At 42.9% G+C, this 20,414-nt stretch overlaps 1 non-coding gene across 1 annotated transcript; it reads left to right on the top strand.

The window, feature by feature from the left end:
• The first annotated feature begins 530 nt into the window (after window positions 1–530).
• LOC131815390 (U6 spliceosomal RNA) lies at window positions 531–636 on the top strand. The gene has a single exon (XR_009347706.1). It is a non-coding gene; the product is annotated as a U6 spliceosomal RNA (small nuclear RNA).
• Window positions 637–20,414: the final 19,778 nt, after the last annotated feature.

The raw sequence follows: 20,414 nt of genomic DNA on the forward strand, positions 1-20,414 counted from the left end.
AGGAAAGCCTCAGTCCTGGGAATCTAAGATGGCTGGACACCTTAACTTCCTACCTTTCACCTTGTGAGTGCTAATAGAAGACCTCAAATACGAAAATGAACCTCACGAAGGCGTGATCTTGAGAGACAATAACCAGGAAGGGAAAGAGACAGCAGTAGGCAGTAGGCAATGGGCCTCTGTAGTCTTTGCTGGGGTGGAGGAAGCCACAACCCAAGAGGTACTTTTCGCTCTGCATTTGGTAGAAATATAGACTGGAAAGTGATCTTTGAAGTTTGTGAGTCTTAGAATTTACTCACTTAGAGAAATTTGAACCATCAATGCAAATGGTGTTTATAGTTCCTCTTATACTAGATTCAGAAAATACTTGCTTTTGGAAAGGAAGATTGTATAAATATTATTTGATTTGATTTCTCTGTAGGCTTCTTGAGTTCAATAAGCCACGCTGTTTTTTTAAAATATGTTGAACTAAATAATATTCAGTTCCACTGACTCTTTATTTTTTATCAGAGATCAAGACCATATGTCATTTCATGCTTCCTTTGGTAGCACATTTACAAAAATTAGAACGATACAGAGAAGATTAGCCTGGCTCCTGAAAAGGATGACATGCAAATTTGTGAAAACCATACGTCACTTCATCATTTTCAAAGTAACTTTGTCTTAGAAGAGCACTGGTCAGTTCCACAACCACCATCACTACAGCTCAAAATAATGCTGCCAAGGCTGTACTTGGCTGTCAGTAGATGTTGCAAACAACACTAATTTTGTTTGGAAGGTGGTGGAGGTTGGTCATGTGTAGCAGCCATATACTTTGACTCAGGGAATGAATTGAGATTGATAAATTCCATCTAGCCATGGCTATACGATTTCTCTGTGTAAACTGCTCATTGTTCCATCTTCCATGCTGCTAGGAGTGAAATGTTACCAGCAGGGACCAATGAGACATAAAATGAAAGTCAGCTGGGAGTTTTCCAGGAAATGTTTTCCTTTCTAATAAAAGGGACAGCCTTGGGGGGAAAAAAGAAAAAGAAAGAAAGAAAAAAGCTTGCTGTCATCCCTTTCTCCTCCTTCCTATCTGGAATATGGATGTGATGCCCAGAACTAAGGCAGCCACATCAAGTCCATGAAGCAATGCACATGATAATGAGGAACAATATGCCTATCAAGTCAAAGTATGAGGAGAGCAGGAGCCTGAGCCCTGGATGGCATGGTCAGACCTTCCCTGAGACACTGTAAACTCTGCACTGTTTAATAAAAACAGAAGTCCTTACTATTTAGGCACCTCTTGATGCCTGGTTCTTTACTTGCAACTAAAAATCAATTTCATGCTAAAAAGCAAGGTAAGTAATGCATAGTGATGATACATGGCCATGGAAAGGGGGATCTATGTTGCCAGACTTGTCATGGCTTTTGGTCAATTTTTTTATTCCAGAGCTCTATACTAAATAGGAAGGGAGAAACACTCTTTTTGTTCCCTTCAGTGCTCAATGATTATTCAGCGTCAGTATAAACAAAATGTACTCTAATGTTCTCTCACTGTAGTGGCTATTAAGGGATGAGCCATTGTAACTCCACATGATGCCACACTAAAATCCTTTTGTGCATCTCAGAAATAGAATATCATCTGTGCCTTATTGTTCTAGGGCAAAAGGAAATAGACTGAGGACCAGCAGAGCTTCCAGGGCAGTGTTTTTGCTGGGAGGCAGGATTAACCCACCAGGAGAACTAGACAATTGCTTCTAGTGGGCTGGGAGTTACACCCGCAAACCCACTGCCATCCACAGAACCAAGATTCAGCCGGTGCTCAGGTGGACAGGGAGCCCCACCCAAAGCAGCCCAGATAGCTCCTGTGTTGGAGGGAGGATAAATCTTACCTTGATCAAGGGTGGGTAAAAGGGTGAGAAATGAATTCTGTGGGGAAATTCTATAGAACAAGGTAAAGAGAACATCATTGCAAAGGCCCGAAGAAAGAACATGCCTCTGAAAATGATTTACTGCAGGAACCAGAAGATTTGGGGCAATGTATAGCATCCTTACTACACAGAAAAAAAGCAGAAAGGAGGAAAAATAAAACACAAGAGAAACCCAAAGAAACAAATATGTTAAGAATGAACCACAAGGGGTGCCTGGGAGGCTCAGTGGGTTAAGCCTCTCCCTTCGGCTCAGGTCATGATCCCAGGGTCCTGGGATCAAGCCCTGCATCGGGCTCTCTGCTCAGCAGGGAGCCCACTTCCCTTCCTCTCTCTGCCTGCCTACTTGTGATCTGTCAAATAAATAAATTAAATCTTAAAAAAAAAAATGAACCATAAGATTTTTGAGCACTCTTAACCTCTGAGTACCAACCATGGACCAGCACTGCCCTGGGACTGGCTCTGTATTGGCTAAAGCGGAGCCCTTGGTCACCAGGGGCTCACGGCGCTACCATCTGCTTCCGTCACAGTTACTTATCCCACACTGAATTGTAGCATCTATGTTGTCATGAGGGCCTACTGTACTGTAAAGTGCTTATTTTCTAGACACATTCACTCTATTTGGGGAAGAAATTAAATTACTATCTCCTAAGTAAATAAATGAAGCAGGGAATGCATACAAGGATGGAAAGCACAACATGTTTCATTGAGCTCTGATTGTTTTATGCAAGACAATCTAAGAAAATTTATCATTCTTTGGAAGATCTATTTCTCCTTGTTTCTGTGGAAGTGATGGAAGCCCCCAGGAAGAGAAGCTATAACAAGAACACAGGCTACTTCCTCCTTCCTGCCAGCATATAGCCCCTGGATTGAGCCGTAAGATCTCTGAGGACTCAAATGAATCCTCACACCAGCACGGGGACAGGTCGGGGACAGGTCAGGGAATCTCACTTGTTGTTTCTGATATTGATCATGCTCAGTCCGATCGTGGCTGCTTTCTCCTTCCAGCCTTCCCCTGCCCTTCTCTGAAGACAGAAATTAAGCCCCCATACTCAGAATGTCCCATCCTGTCCCCCTCACCTCCAAGGAAATATGAGTGCATAGCAGATGGGTATAAGGGGGAAGGGGACAATCATTTCTCAATAAGCTCTTCTGATAGGACCTTGCCTCCTGGGCATACTGATGGGCCAAAGGATGGAGATGGGTCATGAGCTGGACCGATTATAGAGCACTGCCATGCCCTGGGCGCAGCAGCTGGGTACGGGATGGATGTCTGATCCAGTGGGGCCAACAGCAGTATATTTTTGGAATTCATGACCTAAGGACCACAGAGCACAGTGCTCATTTTCTCTCTTGGTGGACACTAGCAGCTTTGAAGGCATTTCCTGCCACATGGAGGAAGCTGGCCTGCAGTAGGAGGACAGATACCCACACACACAGATGAGAGATGCCAGATCTCTTTTTAGCTATTCCTGAGGCACACTCACATCTTGACCTTCCTACAGTCATACTAGTCTTCCAAATACATTTTCCCTGGACTCTAAGTAAATTTGAAGAGGGTCTGGCATTAATAACCCAAAAAACCCTAACACTGATTGTTATACTCTTTGTGTGTTTTGTTTTTCCAAACGAAATTATTTTCCTGATTATCGGGGTGATGCTTATAAAAATTCAAATATTTGAATGACAGACCCCTTCCACTTCTGTGTCTCAGTCCCCACACTGGGAGACCCAAATCTGCGGCCCTCAGGCACGCAGTGTCTGCTCTAACACGTACTTCACATGTGCTGAGTTTAGATTTTAGGACTCTCCAGGAAATCCACTTTAGCAGAGAACGCCAAGGTCATTTCCTCTGTTTCTCACAGCACACCCCAGGTTCATACAAAATAAAGATGCCAAGTCTCTTCTCAGGGTTCCGGCAGAGAAACCATGATTCCTGGTGGTTCTCCTGTCGCTCAGGATTTTACTTTGGAGCTCTTTACACAGCAGTGAGAACACATCTGCTCCAGGCCCTCCCCCCAGCAAAACCAGAAAGCTTAGGGGATGGTGGTTTCTCAGTGGGGTTCATCAGAGGGGACCATGTCAATTCCTCAAAGTCATGGCGTGATTTGGAGCATGTTATGGAAAATTACGTTCTCAGATCAGCTCAGGTGCCCATCCCGTGAGGACTTTCCCTCTAACGCCGGACACTCAGGGACAAAGGTGACTCGAGTTATAGTTCCATGTTCCCAGATAGTCACCAACTGTATACTGAAGGTATATGGTGCAGCGGTTTAAGTAAACTGGAGAGACTCTGCTCCCTGGGCAGGAAGTCAGCCAGTGCTGCTGTGACTCGTGCTTGTTGTTTCAGACCCAGGATGGCAACGGGCACCTCCTGAGACTGAGGTAGTCTCCTGGCTGGCCGGGAGACGGGTTTGGATGGCCCATCATGGGCAGAAATGGGATTTCAGATAGGAACCATCATTCTGCCCCATGCCCCAGAGACTACAGAGCTTAATGGGGCAGTTAGTTATGCAGAAGAAATTTCATTCTTCCTTGGTACCTGTTTGACATTTCCTCTGAGTTCACAGCCCGCCTGCCTTTAAGTGGAGACCCAGAGACTCTTTCTGGAACTTCACAGCCTGTCTCTTCATTTTCTTTTGAATGACCTAGTCCAGTGCCGAGGCAGAATAAACCGGGTGAAAGGGGATAGGCCTGCGATTCCTGGCAGCAAGATCCACTCTTCTTGCCAGAGGGGCACTTGGGGCTCTCACAGTTTGGCCTCTTCCCATCACTCAGATCTGTTCCTTGGTGCTCTCTAAAATGTGGTAATCCCTCAGGGCCAGACTTCAGGACGCTGGCGTTCTCCCAGAGCATGACGCAGGAGAGACGTTTCTCTGCCTCCTCCAAGCACTCCCCTCCGTTTCCGCGTCTTTCCTCGGTGTGGGCGGGATACCACACAGGCTCCTTGTGGCTATTGCCCCAGCCAGTCCTCTGCAAGACAGAATCCTGTCCAGCACCTGCAGACCGGACACGTGCCGGACACTGCCTGGGGGCACCAGCCTTGGGGTGGGGGTGGGGGGCACCCTGAGCCCTGGGCTTACCAGCTTTCAAGCTGAAGACTAGAGAATTCATAGGTGGATGGGTGTGAACTGTGTTTTGTGTCTTCATCCAACATTTGACTCTGACCCCAGGCTATGTAGCAGAAAGGACCAGAGTGTGTATGGGATAATTGAAATCTCTTGGCTAATTGGTTTTAACTTCCTTCTCCACCAGACCTTTGACCAGAGCTATTGATTTCCCCATTTTTCTCCTTTCATTTTCTGTTTAGCGAGCTAATCCACCAGGACAAGAGCCAAAGCCTGGCAGCCAGGGGAAAGGGAAATAGGGGCCTGGACCTCCTGTGAACCAGACCATGGGCGGCTGCACCGGTCACACCCCATGTCACAGGATAAGTCGGGTCTCACCACCCCTCCCCCCTGGTACTCCTAGACTCACACCTGGGCTAGTCCCTCCTCCTCTCTGGGCCGACTCCTGGGGCAGAGAGGCAGGAAGAGCCACTTCCGCTGCCAGGGTTGTTAGAGACATGGGAGCTGACTGCTGCCAACCAAGCAAGCAGTGCCGGGTGAGAATCTAGGATGTTCTCACCCTCAGAAGGGCCAGCCAGCTCTGAGACATGCACTTTGCCCCAGGTGCAGGATGTGAAACAGAAGTCCCCCCCCACCCCACCCCCACCCCGTGAGGCTGATGGGGCCTCAGGCTGCGCACTTTGCATCAGCCTCAAGGAGGCTAAACTTAGGTTCTCTCTCCCACCAGGTGCCCCATTTAGCTAATCCCCCACTGCTGAGCTGGGGACCCGCCCAGGCTCTGGCTAACATGGGGTCTGGCTGGCCAGAGTCCCAGACTGGGCTCCTTGCCTTCCCCACAACCAAGTCTGAATGTCGCAGATTGAAAATCAAGCTAAAATGGACTGGTCCCGGTGCCTAGTCCTCTGAGGCTACCGGGTCTGTCTCCCTTTTTGTGGCCCAACCTCAGACCTAAAACATCACCGGATCCCATGAACAAGCCCCCAACCTGCTACTGCTCAGGGGCTTCCCAGGACCCATCTCCGCCAACCTGTCTCACTTGCTGTGCTCGGTGCCCTTCTGACCTCTGATCCCCAGGATGGGCCTTCCTTCTGTGGTCCGGCCTCAAGTCCTCACAGCCAATGCCCAGCAACTCTTGCCTTCTGTCTCCTTTCTTCCTCAGCCAAGGTGTGTATGCCTATTCCAGTGAGCCGGCCTGAGCCACACAGGCCCCTGGGTGTGCAGGACCCAGGCACCTGGAGAACGGGTGTCACGCAGAGTCACACAGTGACTCTGTGGGTTTGCAGGCCGTGTGCCGGACAGAGAGGCCTGTGCCCTCAGTCTGGTCAGGGCCCCCACGGCAGCTCCAGCCTCCCCTCAGCTGTGGGATCTGAGCAGACCCCTGAAGTCCAGGCCAGGAAATGAGGGCCATATCTGTCACACCCCAGGCACCCCTGTGTTGTGCTAAAGGCATGGTGCCCCCGCTGAGTCTTTGAAAGACTACATCTTACAGGATTTTTTTTTTTTCTTTTTCAAAAGAGGTGAGGGAAAGGAAGGGTGTGGTTTTAGACAGGATGTGGGGCATCCAGATGGCTGCCTGGTGTCACTGACTGCCTGGTATCACCGATTTTTAAGGAGGAAGACTTGCCCACAAGCGGTCTCAGTGACCCCATGGTGTGGTGTCAGTGTGGTTGGGAAGAGGCCAGATGGGGTAGAGACTGAGGAGTGCTCAGAAGCCCCTCCTCAACTGTACCTCAGGCGGCCTGCCCAGACCTGGTAAGGAAGAGCACATTCCATTTTTTGGTCCTGGAGATGAAGGGCTGTCTTCTTGCCAGGAGAAAGCTACAGAGTCTAATGCTTCGAAAGCTGAGAGGCTGGTTATGACTGGAGTCTGGTCACTAGAATAACAGGTGAACAGGATGAGGGGCCGGAGAGGATGGCCGGCCATGTTTGGGAAGCCATTACCTATAATCCCACCTGGCCTGTTTTCTCATGGCTCAGTACAGCGTTGACTGCCCACAGAGCAGGACACAGTGCTAAGCATGCCAAGCCATATTCCAGTGCCAGCAAAAGACATGGAAGGACTTAAACGTCTGATGGGGGAGAGGAGATAGGACCTAGGAACATACAGCAGGATCTACGTGAACAAATATAATGATTACATGGACAGATAGCAAGGGGATACACGTTCCTCAGCAGCCATTAACGGTACATCATCTCACAACTACGTGGGCCTGTAGAGCCACTTTGGAGATTGATCTAGATTTCTCAGATGTCTGAAACCACTCTGATCGGTCTGCAGCTCTTACTACCATTTCTGTTCAAATATTGTTTTTCTGGGGGCTTCCTCTGGGGGTCACTGGAGAGCACATTCCATCCAGAGACTACCAATTAACATCAGGCCAAGTCACTCCAGGCAGGTGGCAGACCAGGACCCGACAGAGGAAGACCTGGAACAAGGTTGATTGAAAACATAATCAAATGCCTGACTCCTCTAAGCCGCCTTCTTAAATCAAGCCAGTCATGCAACGGACCTCATGGCTGAGGGGTTGTTTTTGCTTGCTTGCCTGCTTCTGCTGTGTGAAAGGCAACAGGGGCTGTGAGAGATAAGTTCTAGGAAAGCACTAGTGCCCTACTCTGATTAACTGGGAAAAGACACTGAAGATTTACTTCTTATAGAAGTTAAAACTGTAAAGAGCGGGATCAGAGGTTCTCAACCTGGGCACTACTGGTGACGGCCTGGATGATTCTTCTGGGGGGCTAATCTGTAGGCTGTTTAGTGGCATCCCTGGCTTCTCCTGACTAGCCCCCACCTCAGCTGTGACCATCGCAAGTGTCGCCAGACACTTTCCAATGTCGATAGGAGGCAAAATCACCTGCAGCGGAGTCACTGCTACTTGTGAAAGGGGTTGGAACCCAGGCAGCCCCACACGTGCTTGGGAAAGGGCTTGATTTCCAAAATGGAAACAGAATCCCAGGAGGGTCAGCGGCGGTCATGGAGTTCACTGAGGCTTAAATTCGAATGACATGTGATGCCTTCTCGGGGAAAAAACTTTCTGAGGTTTTCCAGTGTTGATGTAAATTGCTTTTATAAGGCTGTTAGCTAAATGTGTATAAACATGAAACTGGACATACATCCCATAGGCTTGTCATTTCTATAATTACTAAATCAAGACAAATTCATGATTTTGACAAACTAAATATGAAACTAATACAAGTTAACCAGTTAATTTAATTGAGACAGATGATGTGATTTTGTGGAAGAAATTGCCTCTTGTTTTGTTACTCAGGTGCCTAGATCCTTCTTTGGGTCAGCCATTGTCCCATGACTCAAATCTCACACGACATGGTCCCTTCCAGCTGTGAAAACTATGGTTGTGGGCCTTTCATGAAGTCACTAGGCAAAGGCAGACTTTACTCATTAAGGTTACCTATGTTTTCTTCCTATTGGCTTAAGACAAAACAGCACATCTGGCTCCAATGTGGTCATATACAGAGAATGATGTGGGCACCATGAACTCTACAGAGGACCTATGGAGGACCCAGATGATGCCCATACTTTTCAGATGCTTGTCAAAATGAAAAGAATTTCTAACAAAAAAATTTTTTAAGTTCCCACAGAGAACTCCCAAGAATATACCAGGCGACTCTCAGAGGAGTTTTCATCGGGTCTGATCCTCTTTACAGATGAGGAATGAAGTCCAGAGAATTGCCTGGAAAAAAGCTGGTGAGGGTCAGGGCTGGGTGGAAGGGAGCCCCTGCTCTGGCAGCAGTGCCCCCTCCTCTCATCCCACTTGTCTTCCCAGCAGGCATGGCTGAATTCTCATGTGGAACTCTACAGGAGACTGGATTTACTATTTTAAGCGTTCATCAAACTGAATACTTTAAGTTCATTTTTTAAGGGCTCTACATTGAACTCAGGAGTTTGTTTTCAAAAATCTTGCTTGTTCAGCATTGAATAGCATGGTCAGAAAGCATTTTGTGTGTGCATGTGGGTGTGAACTATAACCTACATCAAGGGGCATGAAACATGAGCATCTCGTATAGCAAATAAGGATAAAGGGAAACCCCACAGGACCACAGCCAGGTGAAGTAAGAGAACGCTTACCGTGTGCCATATTCTTGGTCACAATCCTTCCCTTCCTTGAAAAGCAACCATTATCTTGAATTTTGTTATCATGATTTCCCTAAACGGTAGAGTTTAAATTTTGCCTGTTTATGAGCCTTCTACCAATGAACCCTTACCCTGGGTACTTGTGTCTTGATGTTGGTAAAATTCATCCCCCCTGCTACAAGTGGCTCTGGCCCTTGTCCTTCCTATGTCGGGTGGACATTTGGGTGTTTCCAGCTTGGGGCTATTAGGAACAATGTCTCTATAAACATTTTTGTATATATCCTGTTGCACAGGGCATCGTTCACCCACAGCGGCATTTCTTCAGCTGCAAAGGAGGTGTGTGTGTCTTCAACCTCAGCGGATGAGGGTCGCTGCTTTCCAACATCGTAGCTTCAAGGCCGACTCTCCCTGCCAGTCCCTCCCAATATTCTCCATTCTCAGTAGCACTGGCTATTTGCAAACTTGAAAATTGTAATTGGTCAGGTGGGTCTGTAGGGATATCTCATGGGTTTAATTGGTATTTCCTTGCTTACTAATGAAACAAAGTGCCTTCTCCCAGCCTTGCTGGCCACATAAATTTCCTCTTACGTTATTATGTGCCTGCCCTTTTGCCATCTTTCTATTGCCAAATTTCGATTTTCTTTTTTATTTTTCTTTAAAGATTTTATTTATTTAGTCAAGTGAGAGAGAGAGAGAGAGAGTGCGAGTGAAGGGAGGGGCAGAGGGAGAAGCAGACTCCCCATTGAGCGGTAAGCCAGATGTGAGGCTTGATCCCAGGACCCTGGGATCATGACCTGAGCTAAAGACAGACTCTTAACCGACGGACCACCTGGGTGTCTCAAATTTAAGTTTTCTATTTAAACAAATTTTACCTTTTTCAAAATTATATTTGACAGGAAAGTGTACCCATCTTCCAAGTTACCTCTGCTCACCTAAGAGCTGTATATAGTTACAGGCAAACTAAGATCTGGAAGCTTAAGTCATTGTTTTTAAACTCCGTATCATTGAAAAACTAACAACAGGGTTGTGCAGAAAAACAGCCCTCCAAATCTTTTTTTCTTGTCTCTACTTTCCAAATCTAACATCTTCTTATTGAATTTTGCCCTCTATTTTCATGGAGAATAGTGCTCGCTTCAGCAGCACATATATTTTCATGGAGAACAAACATTCCCCAATATATCACAGTCCTTTGTTAAAATCACCAAGGGTTGACAAGGTCATCATTTTAGTTTCTATTTCTCAACACTGTGTGTTGAATGCATTATTGTGAGTTAGGCAAATGTCCATAATAAAGTGGTGCCTCTATCCTATTTACAACCTTTGAAGCGGAGATAGTATCAAGGGAAGTATGCATATATGGCTATAATAGCCATACATATCTAATAAAAAAATAAGCAGCTCGCAAACCTGAGCTCTAGTTTGTTCACCTTATCTTCTTTAGACATTTGGGTATGAGCTCATTGGCAAAGACTGAAGCTCATACAATCTACCATTAAATAAATTATTCAGTAATCTGTGATGTCCTTGAAACATGAGAATCCCCTATTAAAAAGAGAAAGAGCTACACTGCTTACAGGGGATGTGCCTACTATTTATAGCCTTTACAGAAGTCGCTTGGCTAGCAAATCCAATTAGGACTCCCCAGTAATTTACAGAATTGATGTTTGTTGCAGTTTTTCTACATGAAGCTATTCATTACATATGTGTGGGTGTGTGATATGCACATATACACACCCAGAGGACCACAGAGAAAGCCCAGGCAGGTGTGCGTTATTTGTTAGAACTGTCTCATTTTCCCCTGAACATGCTGGACACTCAAACAGGGACAAAGCAACTACCGGTCACTCACAGATTCAATGAGAGGTAATCCTGACAGTCTCCAGGCAACGGGGTCTACTTTTTTCAAAGTAAACATATTACTCTTCTGCTAAAAATGTCAGATTTCTCTCCCAGACAAATAAGAGCCTGGAACACTCAGCCTCCCCCTCTTACCTCTTTCTTCCCCTGAGGTGTAGGAATGATGGTCTGAAAGCTAGGATGGACGGAGGTTGCACAGAATTGAGGAATCAAGAAGGCAGCTGCAATGGATTCTCCCTTTGGAAGGGCTGGAAGAGAAAGAGCCAGGTGTCTATTTTTCATAGCTCAATTTTTTGATTAGAAGAATATAGGAGCAGTGGGGTGGCACAGTTGGTTAAGCCTTCGACTCTTGGTTTTGCACATGTCCTGGTCTCAGGGTTGTGAGATCGAGCCCTGTGCTGGGCTACTGCTCAGTGCAGAGTACATTAGGACCCTTTCTCCCTCTCTCTCTGCCCCCCACTCCCATTTACTTGCATGCTTTTTCTCTCTCCAATGAACAAAATCTTTAAAAAAAAAAAAAAGGGAAAAAATGATAAATGCAGAAACACAATTGTTATGTGGACAAAGCAATTCCCTTTATAAAATAGGCCCTCAAGGGGGGGCACCTGGGTTCCTCAGTTGGTTAAAGGTCTGCCTTCAGCTCAAGTCATGATCTCCAGATCCTGGGATGGAGCCCCGGGTAGGGCTCCACGCTCAGCTGGTGGTCTGCTTCTCCCTCTCCTTCTGCCCCTCACCCTGCCCCCCACGCTGCTCGTGCTTTTACGCCCTCTCTCTCTCCTCTCAAATAAACACATAAAATATTTTAGAAAAATAGGCCCACGAGGGCCATAATAGTCACTTAACTACATTATTCATGTAGTCTATGTCCTGCTAACTTTTAAGTTGACAGTTACCGGGAAGGTTTCAAAATTGTGCATCAAGTCATGTCTGAAAAGCAGTCACTGATAGAATTCTTGGTCTATCAAAAAAAGTGCGACCAAATGAGGGAAATGAAATTATGTGAAATACTATTCGAAATTTTTCAACATTTCACACAATCACTCAGTAGTAAATAAACTTCTGAAAAATAAAAATATATGATAACTGTGCAAACAATAACAATTAAAAGTTAAAAATGTTAAAACAGACTTTTAAAATATTACATTACCGCAATCAGATTTCACGGTGCACCTATTAGAAGGGCTAAAATTCACAATATATTTTTAGTGATAATATCAATTGCTGGCAAGGATGCAGAAAAGCTTGATCACTCTTGCATTGCTGGTGGGTACAACCACTCGGGAGCACATCTGGTCATTTCTTATAAATCCAAACATGTATTTACCACATGACCAAGCAATGGTACTCTTGGGCACTTACCCAGAGAAGTAAAAACATTTTTTTTTTTTTAACAGACTTCATTTATTTGAGAGAGATAGCTTGAGAGGGGAGAGGATCAGAGGGAGAAGCAGACTCCCTGCTTAGCAGGGAGCCAACTTGAGCTTGGATCTGGGGACTCTGAGATCATAACCTGAGCTGAAAGCAGTTGCTTAACCAACTGAGCCACCCAGGTGCTCCCCAAAAACATGGTTTTATGTCCACATGAAGGCCTCTGTATGGATTTTCATAGCTGCTTTATTTAGAATAGTCCCAAACTGGAAACAACCTGGATACCCTGAATAACTCAGACATCCAGTGGGGAAGTAGTTAAGTCAAGTCTCATACATCTGTATCCTGGAGTACTACTCAACACAAAGGAAATAACTACCGATACGTACAGAAAACCCTGGATGGACCCCAGGGGAATCTGGCTGAGTAAAAAAAGCCAATACCAAAGGGTTACATATGTTCGGAGTTCATTTATAAAATATTCGTGAAAACAACAAGATTATAGTGATGGGGAACAGATTGGTGGTTAGGTCAGGGGCAGGGTGGGGAAGATGGAGGTGGGCGGGGTTATACAAAAGTAACACAAGCGATGGTTTTTGATCCACAAACCTCCACGCATAATGGAGAACTAAATGAGTGTGTACACACAAACGCATACATGTAAGACCGGGGATGTCTGAATAAGACCTGGGGACTGGACCGATGTCAGTATCTTGGTGGACATCTGTATGACCGTTTTGCAACAGGTTATCACTGAGGGGAAACCAGGTAAAGAACACATGGTTTCTCCCCGTATTATTTCTTACCTCTGCGTGTGACTCGCAAACTATCTCAAATAAAGTGTTTAGACATCTGTTAACCTTGTTCAGAGAAAGAATCCAGGTATGAAGAAGCTAAAGGAAGACTAGTGGGGGCAGCCAGAGAAAAAGTTCAAAGTAGAGAACAAAGGCAGAAGCCAGAGCTATTCCTGCAAGTATGTGTGCACGTGCACAAATGTGTGTGTGAGTACACATGTGTGTGTCAGTCTACACATGCATGCATGGGAAGGGAAGGTCTGAGCAGTGGTTATTTTGGGGATCCTGGGGCAAGGAGTGGGGGGAGTTCTTAGGAGTGGGGATTGGCTGTGTGCCAATGAGGAGGCTTCTGAGGCAGAAGAGGGAACAGGCAGCAGCTTCCTATGGGGCTCAAGGTCCAACCGTGAGTTTTTTCCAACCATGAGTTTTTTTAACTTCAGTAACCCAAACATACACCATTAGATAAACCTAGAATGACTCCTGTTGCTAGAACCAAATCCTTTTCCCCCCCTTTCTTTGTGATGGATTCAAACCACGGGGAACAGTGAATTATCTTCAGTGGATGTGAATGGGGCTGTATTAGTCACCACAGCTTCCATTGTGCTTCTGCTTGGTTATCAAACTGCAGTTCCATGGTACCCCCTCACTGAGTACATCATCTGTGAGCACCATGGAAAGGCATGCTGGTGAAATGGAAAACCTGCTCTGAATTTGTAATTACAATATAACTCTACTGAGGTCTCAGTGAACTCAGCTTTAGGATGATCCAAGGGGAAGACAAATAAGAATTGACAAAGAAAAGAAATGGGTGAGTCAAGGCGAGCACTGGGGTTTGTCTGTTTCCTTAGACCTTGGGTGGACTCGATGGAATCTTAGGACCTGGGCTTAATTTGGGCCTCGCCCCACCCAGAGCTGGATGCAACTGGAAAGGACTAATACAAACAGCTGACTGGTTGGGGGGGGCGGGGCTGGGAGTCTAGAAGACTGGTGGCCAGCAAAATGTATTTATGGTTCTGTTCAAAATCACAGCCCTCCATCCTGATTTCCTCATCACCATTCCCGGACTAGTCCCTTAATCTCACTTCAGAAAGCAAACAAGTTCTGCAGCGTTTGTTTCTCAAAGGCCCCATTCCTGATGATCTATTGGCTTCTTTCATTTGCTGTCTTTCAGGTGCTCATTGCCCTTTGTTTAAAGGACACTCAGTGCACTTCATTGAGCATCTTAATGGGCCTCTACCAGGCCTTTTCAGCTTGAACAGGGAGGTCTATTTTTGTCACTCCTCTTGGAGGCCCACCAGAGTCAGATGGCTTGGGTTAAATAATGGGAAAAGGATGATTGTTGGGCCGAGACAGCTCTGTCCTTGCCAACTATGTTGACCTCATGCAATGAATAAAGTTAACTTCCCTGAGTCGTTATGGCTAAAGGTACAGGTTTCAGAGGTAAGCCATAGGACTGGAGTCCTGACACCACTTCATCCTGCCTGGGGGTCCTTGAGCCCATGACTGAGTTTCTCGAAACCCCAGTTTCTTCATCTGTTAAATACACGTGGCAGAGACAGCTAGTTCCCTTCCTTTAGTAATAAACCCTTATTTTTTTGAATGGACATATGGTTTCCTAAATAAAGATCATATTTTTCAAATTCCCTTGTGGCTACGTTCTGAAATATCATAAGCAACTCCTAAAAAGTGTCTTTTTTTTTTTAAAGATTTTATTTATTTATTTGATACAGAGAGAGAGATCATAAGTAGGCAGAGAGGCAGAGAGAGGAGGAAGCAGGCTTCCTGCTGAGCAGAGAGCCCAATGTGGGGCTCGATCCCAGGATCCTGGGATAATGACCTGAGCTTAATCATAGGCTTTAACCCACTGAGCCACCCAGGCACCCCCTAAAAAGTGTCTTTAAAGGAAGGGTGTGTGTGCTTCCACCATCTTGTTTCTTGGAACACAGATAGGACAGCAGGAGCTCAAGCAGTTATCTTAGACCATGAGGATGAGGGCCACACTCTAGGGATGGCAGAGTTGAAACCTAAAAGAAAAGTTGCTGTCCAGTAACATTAAACTTTTGAACTCACTTTAAGAATTTTATTTTTAAAAATACAATTTTATTTATTTATTTGTCAGGGAGAACACAGCAGGAGAACAGCAGGCAGAGGGAGAAGCAGGCTCCCAGTTGCCAACTCAGCCCCCAGGCATCCCTTTACTTCTAAATTTTAATGTAAGAAAACAAAACTTTTGTATCTCAGTCACTGTTATTTCAGGTTTTTTGTCACACGTAGATGAACCTAATCCTAATGATATAGTAGGGATCATAATAGCTAACAAGTGACATGAGAGAAAAAAGCGGAGTGAGGACCACTAAAAACTTTTTCCCTTAAAAAAGCAAGGAGAGGGATACCTGGGTGGCTCAGCTGCTTAAGCATCTGCCTTTGGCTCAGGTCATGATCCGGGGTCCTGGGATTGAGTCCTGCATCAGTCCTGCCCGCCCCTCCCCCTGCTTGTGCACTCTCTCTCTAACAAATAAATCAAACCTTTAAAAAGATAAAATAAAAGCAATGAGAAAACTTATAAAAATTATCAAAATCAACTTTTTCAAAACTAGAAATTAACAAAAGTATTTTTTCACTAGCCTATTTATCCAATCCATAGTGTTCTTTTTTTTTTTTTTTTAACCCACTGAATTTCAGCAAAAACAGCAAACTTTCTGGCATTTTAACATGTCCTCCTTCAGCTCTGTGATGGCTTTGAAAACCAATAGCTTCCAGCAATGGTGAGCACTACCAACCTGCCACTGACCGGGAGTGCGAACAAAACAGGGTTGGAACACCTTCAAAACCTCTGTCCCTGACATCTTTCATTACTTGATCTGTCTGGTGATTTCTTGAAAGACTCCACCGAGAAGACTATCTTTATTTGATCTATCTTGGAGCTCACCCAGTATAAAAAGCCTTTTACCCTGGTATGTTTGTTGACAACAACTAAAGGCAATTATGTAACTTTACAGCTGTCTGACGTGGTAGATAATGGTTGAGTTAAACAGAAGGCTACCCAAAAAGTTAAAAAAAAAAAAAATCTGTTGAATGAAATGTTTATAGAGCCTTTGGAAAATTCCAGCACATTCCTTGGAACCTATAAGGTCATATGCATATTTAGGGTTGTGTGAACATGTTTAGGAGAGATTCAAAAAAGGCCATAAGTCCTCACCTCTGGCTGACCTTGAGGCTCTGAAAAAGCTGAAACTAAAGGAGGGCCGTCAACTGCCTGGCTTATGCTGAAGCAATGCTCCAACATTCACACAGAATCTCTGGCAAAGACTGAGAGACTTATTGGTCCTGGGCATTTAAAAACAAAACAAAAACAAAAACTCTGTCCGATCATGAACTGACTACTAAGCTAATCAAGTAGGGAGTTCAGTGGCCACACATAATAAAATATGCTTAGTCCAGAAAAGCCAATAAACAAACAAACAGCCACAACAAATAGCAACACCAAAGACACCCTCTGGCAGATGGAAAATCTGATTTTCAGAATTGCCACATTTAAAAAAATGTCTAGTTTTCAACAAGAGTTCTATCTAGACAAGTAAATAAATTAGAAAGTATGGCCCATACACAGGGAAAAAAAATCAATAAAAACTGTTCCCCCCAAAACCCAGAAATTGGACTAAAAAATGAAAACTTTAAATCATCTGTTTCAAATATAGTCAAAGAACTAAAATAAACCACGTCTAAAGAACTAAAGTACAAGATTTTTTAAAAAGATTTATTTATTTATTTATTTGAGAGAGAGAGAGAGAGAGAGAGAGAGAGACAGAAAATGTGTGAGGTGGGGAGAGAGGGGAGCAGTTAAGTAGGCTCTGCACCAAGTATGGAAACCAACGCAGTGTTTGATCACATGACCCTAAGATCATGACCTGAGCTGAAACCAAGTGTTGGGTGCTTAACTTACTGCACCACCTAGGCGCCCTGAAAAGCATAAGAATTAGGTGTCACCAGCTAGATGATATTAGTAAGAGATATAAAGTATTAAAAAAAGAAGCAAATCAAAACTCTGGGTTTGAAATAAAAAGTTCAGTAAGGGAGCACAACAGAAAATATGAGTAGTCAGAAGAAAATATTAGTTAACTTGAAGATACATCAACTAAAATTATCCAGTCTTAGGAACATAAAGAAAAAAGAATGAGAAAAATAAACAGAAACGTAAAGACTTGTGTGAGACCCATCAAGTGTACAACATATGCATAATTGGAGTTCCAGAAGAAAAAAGAGAGAAAGGTCAAAAGACTATCGGAAGAACAATGACTGAACACTTCCCAAATGTGATGAAAAACATTAACTTATACAACCAAGAAGCTCGACAAACTTCAAGTACCTTAACCATCTCAAAATCAAACTGTCAAAGAAACAAGTGCTGGCCTGGATGTGGAGAAAAGAAACCCTGACGCACTGTTGGTGGGAATGTAAATTGGTGCAGCCACTATGGAAAATAGTATGGAGTTGCCTCAAAAAGTTAAAAATAGAAATACCCTTTGATCCAGCAACTCCACTTCTGGGTATTTATCTGAAGAAAACAAAAACACTAATTTGAAAAGGTATACACACTCCCATGTTCATTCATTATTTACAATGGCTAAGATACATAAACAACCTAAGTGCCCATCAATAGATAAAGATGTTATACACACATACACACACACACAGACACGTGTAATACTAATCACACTGTAATACTAATCCTCAATAAAGGAATGAAGCTGTGCCATTTGCAGTGACATGGATGGACCTCGAGAGCACTATGCTAAATGAAGAAAGTCGACAGAGAAAGACAAATCCTATGTGATCTCACTTATATGTTGGAATCTAAAAGCCAAAACAAATAAAAGGAAAACAAGCTCAAATGTACAGAGAACAGACTGGTGTTGTGGGGATAGTGGGGCATGGGGCTAGAACACTGGGTGAAGGTATTCAAAAGATACTAACTTCCAGTGATAAATAAGTCATGATGATATAATGTATACCATGGTGACAGTAGTTAATAACACCATCTTGTGTATTTGAAAGTTGCTAAGAGTACATTTTTAATGTCCTCATCACCAAAAAAAAAAAAAAAAAAATGTAACTATGCCTGATGACAGACATTAACTAGACTTATTGTGATGATCATTTTACAATGTATACAAATATCAAATCATTAGGTTGTACACCTGAAACTAATATAATGTTACATGTCAATTATACCTCACTAAAAAAAAAAAAAAAAAAAAAAGTGACATGAACAGGAGTAGTGTTATCACCCACCCTTTGAGCATGAGTTTTCAGAAAGAAAAAGAATAGTATTAAGTGAGACCATATTATTGAAGTTTACATACATTTGCGTATTTAATCCTTACAGGAAATCTTCCATTTATGCATTAGTTATTCTCAAAAAACCAGAAAGAGCAAAATTAAATCAGATTACCAGATCATTAAAAAAGTAAAAGTTAAATTAATAAGAGTTTATTGTATATATAAAAACAGTTTACAAACTGGGAGCTCTCAAACCCATGGTAGAATGAGGCTCAGAGGATTATTATATTTTAGAACAGCTTATATAGTGAAAACACAGAGGCTGTTTATTTTTTATAATAGTTGGTTATAACCCTAGAGTTTTCCTATGGATAGGGGATTGGTTAAAAGTGGTTAACTTATGCTAATTTGGGGAAACAGCTTAAGTGTCATTTATGATTTTCAGAGGCATAAAAACCAAACAAATCCAAACTAAATTATCAAAAGCCAAAAGTAAAGTGAAAATCATGAAAATAGCAAAAGAGAAGCAACTCCTCACAGAGAAAGGACCCTCAATAAGATTAACACTTAAACACTCCAATTAAAAGGCAGATGTTGGCAGAATGGATAAAAATAAACAAATCTGATATAACTATATGCTCTCTATAAGACATCCACTTTAAATCCAAAGACACAACTAGGTTGGAAGTAAAACAATGGAAAGAAATATACCATGTAAACAGAAACCAAAAGGGAGCTGATGTAACTATACTAATATCAGATAAATGTTACACTAATTCACTTTATTGTATTATACCAGCAAATGAAAAAAATTGTTGCTTGAGAAAGAGAAATTCAATCCATCAAAAAAAAAAAAAAAACAATTACAAATATCTCTGCACTTATTAACAGTCTCAAATACAAGCCAAATGACAGAATTGGAAGAAATAGATAATTCAGAAAAATTCAATGCCTCACTTTAAATAATGAACAGAAAAACTAGAAATCAAACACCTGAATGACACCATAACCCAACTAGACATAATATATCTATAGAATACTTCACCCATCAACAACAAATACATGTTCTTCAAATGCCCATGGATCTTTCTCCGGGATAGACCATATGTTTCATTATAGAACAAGTCTCAATAACTTTTAAGGGAATGAAATTAGAAACCAGTAACAGAAGGGAAGTTGGGAAATTTACAAATATATTAGAAATTACAAAACACATTCCTAAATAACCAATGGGTCAAAAAAAAAAACCCACAAAAAACAAGGGAGATTAGAATAAAAACTGATGTAAATGAAAATAAAACACAACATACCATATCTTATGGGATGCAACAGAAACAATACTTAAAAGCTGTGAATGCCTCTCTTAAAAAAGAAGGATCTCAAATCAATTTCCACCATAAGAAGATAGAAAAGAGCAAACTAAACCCAAAGCAAGCAGAAGGAAGAAAGCAATAAATAGTAGAGTGAAAGTAAATGAAATAAAGAGGAAAAATAGGAATAATCAAGAAAACTAAAAGTTGGCTCTTTGAAAAAAGGGAAATGAACAAACTTCGCTATACTGACCAAGAAAAAAAAGAGAGAAAGCTCAAATTATTAAAATCAGGGATGACAGAGGGATTACACTGACCTCACAGGATTAAAAAGAGAATAGGAGAGTACAAAAGATAGAAAAGAGAAAGTATAAGAGAATACTATGAACAATTGTATTTCCATAGATAAGATCACCTAGATGAAATGGACAAATTCCTAGAAAGACACAAACTGCCAAAACTGACTCAAGATGAACAGAAAATCTGACTGGACCTAAGACAAGAGACTTAATTACTAATAAAAAATATCCCCCAAAAACAAGCCCTGAACCAAATGGCTTCACTGGTGAATCTTACTAAAAGTTAATGAAGGATTATGTTAATGCTTCTATGTAAATTCTTTCAAAAAACACAAGAGGAGGGAATACTTTCTAACTCATTCCTTTTTTTTTTTTTTTAATCTTTTAGGTAACTCCTAAGAGTGACCAACACTTTTTTTTTTTAAGGTTTTATTTATT

The sequence above is a fragment of the Mustela lutreola genome, chromosome 14 (genome assembly GCF_030435805.1).
Source record: "Mustela lutreola isolate mMusLut2 chromosome 14, mMusLut2.pri, whole genome shotgun sequence".
In the NCBI taxonomy this organism is placed as follows: Eukaryota; Metazoa; Chordata; class Mammalia; order Carnivora; family Mustelidae; genus Mustela; species Mustela lutreola.